This window comes from Microtus ochrogaster, chromosome 17 (genome assembly GCF_000317375.1).
Source record: "Microtus ochrogaster isolate Prairie Vole_2 chromosome 17, MicOch1.0, whole genome shotgun sequence".
Classification (NCBI taxonomy): Eukaryota; Metazoa; Chordata; class Mammalia; order Rodentia; family Cricetidae; genus Microtus; species Microtus ochrogaster.
The window spans coordinates 25956889-25961865 of NC_022019.1; positions in this window are offsets into that span (position 1 = coordinate 25956889).

The following is a 4977-nucleotide window of genomic DNA, read 5'->3' on the forward strand; positions in this document are numbered from 1 at the left end:
GAGAGAGAGAGAGAGAGAGAGAGAGAGAGAGAGAGAGAGAGAGAGAGAGAGAGAGGTGTGTGGCATGCTGGTGTTGTATCAGGTCACTCCTTGAGTGGTAACCCACCCCTTATAATTTAGTACAGTATTTTTCACTGAACTAATTTGGAACATTTGAAGAAATTTTTTAACCAGTGAACTCCAAGCATCTACGTGTCTGCTAATCTAGTTCTGGGGCTATAGATGTGTGCCATCAACAAGGCTTTTACACAGCTGCTGAAGGTGGAAGTCAGAGTCTTGTGCTAATGCAGCATCCCCTAAATTGCAGGAGCCATGTCCACATCCTTAAACAGTGTAACCTTAAGCACTTTTATCAATGATTAGGGCTTTAAAAAATTATTAGTTGACATATCTCAGTGTTATAGTGATACCTAGTATGCATGAAGCCCAGAGCTAAATTTTGAGCAGTGAAACAAAAAAAAAGAAAGAATAAAGATAGGCAGAAAATAAAGAGCCTTTATAATAGGCATATCTCTAGTAATGCAAGCAGAAATTTACCAAATAAAAGTAATTAATTCTCTTAGATTAAACAACTTAGATACTGGTAGTATATTAAGAAATAATCAGATCAAAAGCTGAAGACAAAATTCAGCAGAGATGATTGAGTCCCATAAGATGTAAACACACCCAAACATGCATGCATATGCATTATATATGTACACAAGGGAAAACAGTCAAACATACCAGGTGGAGTAAACAGTATTTGGTCTTGTTAAAAGCATTAACAGTTTTCCAAAAAAATAAAAAATAAATAAAACGAAAAGTGCAAATATCTACATCTCCAGTCTAACTGAGACAAAGCACCTTTGGTCATGTTTTAGGAAATTGTATTTGCTGTAATATTCTCTAAACAACATTATGTATTGACTAGTACTTAAGGTACCTACTTGAATTACAAAAACATAGGTAGTATATATATAAGAATGCTTAACAAGATTCAAAATCAATAGTCATAATATTATTATGGAAAATGTTCAGGAAGTTCTGTGCCATGCATACATACTTGTGTTAGATTATAAATACAATACTGTTGCATAAAACATGTTTTATGGTATATGAAATAAGCAATTGCCCATTTCTTTCTTAGTTATTGTTCTATTGCTGTATGGAAACACTGTTGATCAATTTATAACAGAAAGCATTTAGTTGGGGACTAGCTTATGAATTCATAAGTTCATGATCATCATGGTGGGAATTATAACAGCACCCTGGCAGCTATGTCACGAGAGTAGGAGAGCTAACATGATTTGTAAATTGCAGACAATTAGAGAGAGAAACAAACTGGACCTAATCTGTCAGATGAGTTCTTATCTCTATGCATACTGGTCATACATGAGACCACGCTGGTGCCCAGGTATGAAATCTCCTCTTATCACAGGTGGTGTCAGTTGTGAGCTTCAGTTATTGTCACCGACTTCTTGTTATCTGAAGTATGGATTCTCCAGGAGACATGGAAAGTAAGAGGATGAAACAGTTGAAACAAAGTTGGGGTTGATGAGGGAGAAAGCTTAACACAAGTTTTTATAAATATGTCTTTTGTATTATGAGATTCTCTTATAACTTATGTACAGAGGAATTGAAAGAGAGAAATTTAGCAAAGGAATGGGAAATACTCTCTAGTGTGTGTTCTATTAAAGTTTCTTAGTTGAACGTCAAACTTAAATGTTCTCAAATCCCTGAGTTATATAATTTTAGTGTTCGTCAATTTACATTTAAAGTATAAATGAGAACCCTTTTTCTTGTTTTTTCTCTTTTTCAATAATTTGTCATAAAAGAATGGTTCTGTAGTGCCTGTGATTGGACTGCAATCTGATATGAGAAGAGTTGAACCAGAAGGTCAAAGCCCCATTATTAATATAAAATGGGATTTCTTCTTCTACTCTAGAAATTTTTCAGGTATACATCTGGGAAAGGAGAAAGGCTATAAATTCCTAGGCCTTAAGCATATAATTCCAAAGAAAATATTGTTGTTTTAAAATTATTTGAAATATCTTCATGACTTAAGTTTCTATAAAGCCCTAACCAGAAACAGCTTAAAGAAAAAATGGTTTATTTTATCTCAAAGTTTTAGGTAACAGTTCATTACTGAACGAAGTCATGTCAGGAAACAAAGCAGCACAGGAACCGGAGGCACACACAGACACAGACAACATTGTTAAATGCTGTTTACTAGTTTGTTGATCACAGTTTGATCACATTGCTTGTCACTCAGAACCACCTGCACAGGGGTGGCATTTCCACCAGTACGCTAAGCCTTGCTTTATCAATTAACAATTAAGAAATTGTGCCATAGACTTGTCTACAATGAATCTGATGGAGAAATTTTCTCAACTGATGCTATTCCAAGATAACTCAAGTTTCTGTAACCTGAAGTAAAATAATGCCACCACCTCACCCCCCCCCCAAAAAAAATAAGGTAGCATTTTAAAAGCTTGTCAGCAATATTGTCTTTCTTGACTCTCAGCTACAGGGGTTCCTCAAACTCCAGAATGAGAGATTTCTTTATCTTACCATGTCATAATGTCTTTAAGATTTGCAACACACTCAGCCTCACCGGGGAAATCGTTAAAACCCATTATGCTGCAGCTTCAGCTCTAAACTAACCCTCCTTTGCATGGATTTATTTTAAGAATTTATAATTTCTTGTTCCAGTAGAGCAGACTGAGCTGGTAGATAGATCACCAAAATCTAATAACGATGAAAACAGCCACTCTTCTATGTTGAGAATATAGAACACAGTAAGCACCATGGGAGAGAACAATGAATAAAGATGAAAAGCTACCAGGTCCAGAGGCTGAAAGAGCTCCAGAGAGCTTCCCACCACTGTTGGCCTGAGCCACACAACACTGAATGTCAAAGCTCAGAACAGTTAATATATAGGCATCTGCACATTGCATTTTATGATTTATATCCAAATTGATCAATAGAATGTCAGTTGCTGACAATATAGGAGAACACCTTAGTTGCGTAAGACATAAAGTAAAGAAATGTAATATTTATTGTATGTGGGACTGTTATGTATAAAATAAATGCAATGGTTTTAATTTTGGGGTGTGGGCTTAGTTTCTGTTGTAAAAAGAATTTTCTTTCTGTATCCTAATAGCCAACGTAGCAACCTCCTTATAATCATCTAATCAGGATACTAATCATATTTATGATAGTACACTACTCAAAGCTTAGTTTAATCTTCTTATGTTTTTACATTGGGATTTGGTTTCAATGTAGGAATTTGACAATACAATTTTTCAGTCAATAATCCTTATTGTTACCTCTTTTTCTCTTATTTTCCATGGATTATAATCAATAGTCAAATAAAAACGCATGTGTTCCAGTGTGATGAATTTCAGGTCCAAGACTTGTTAAGCACCTGTCTTGTCAATGTCCTTGTTCAAAGGACCCATTTTTCCTTGGTTGTGTCTTTCATATTCAGAGTTAGATTTGAATCTTAGCATCTTATTGACTCAAAGTGCATCTGCTAAATTGTTAAATTTATACCTTTAAAAATTATAAATAGGGATATTCTGAAGAAATGTGATTTTAATTTAGATGATTAGAATATGATAACGATTGTTATAAAATCATATCACCTTTCACATATCCATGATTATTTTTCTTAATTTATAAGAAAAGATTTTCACTAAGTGAATATGTGACTTTTTATTAAATTCCAAATATCTTATATCTTCCAGTTCTCATTTTTTTCAAGTAATGCAATTTTATAGACGTTAATAAAGTCATACATACCCAATTCCTAAATCTATTATACTTTGATCTTCTTTTACCAGTCATGAAATAATGACTTCATAGATTTTTTTATATTAATTGACTTTTGCTTTATCCTTATAGTTTATGATATAACTATCTTTGGTGCTTCACAAAGTTTTTAATTATTAAAAACTCTAAGACAATATTAAAGTTTCAATTCACAAATGATTGTTTGGTATATATATATATATATTGACAGAAAGAAATAATAATAAAAGCAATATTAAATAAATTTAAAAAAACTAGTATTCTAAATGAATCTACCTCTGGAATATGAGCAAAAGATAATGGCTATTTAGAGAGAGAGAGAGAGATAAAGAAGGATGGAATTTGGAGAAAAAAGAGTGGGAGAAGAAGAAAGAGAGATTCCCTTAGTTTAATCTTCATACAGTAATATCCATACTTCATAAGGCCTCTAAAGTTTAGCTATTTCTGATTCTTCATAAGGCCTTAGAAAGAGTTGCTTTTAACAGGTTTATTCATAGAACATAGAGACTTTCATGGCTTGAGATCTGGTGTTTAGTCAGAAAGATTTTAAAGTAGACCTACAAGCCTAATTGAGTTTCCTGGAAATTGGAATTAAGAGAAGATACTAACAGTTCATGAGAACTTGTATTGAAATTCCCCATTAAACAATGAATGAGTCACATTTGGACATGACTCATGAAAATCCTATCAATTTCTATTTAATAAGAGTTAATACATCAAATAAAATGCTCACTTTCACTCTGTTTATATGGTAGACTACACTTATTAATTTGCATATGTCAAAGCATCTCTGAAACAAAGCCAACTTGTTTATTATGTATGATCTTTTGATATAATATTGGATTTTTAAATATTAAAAGAAACACTATCTCTTCTCATTTTCATACCAATCCGAGTTCCCAATCCCTCCCCTCCCACTGTTCCCTCCACTTTTCCCGACACACCTCATTCCCAGCCACTCCTTAAAGAGGTTAAGGCTTCCCAAGTGGAGTCACCAAAGTCAGGCACATTGCTTTGGGGAAGGTCCAAGGACATCCCTACTAAATCTTGCCTGAGTAAGGTATCTGTTTTCTTTATTGCCTCTATTTCAGTTTTCAAGTCTTGGATTGTTTGAAATGTTTACTTCACCTGTTTGATTGTTTATTCTTGGATTTTTTAAAAGGAGATTTATTGATTTCTTTGAAT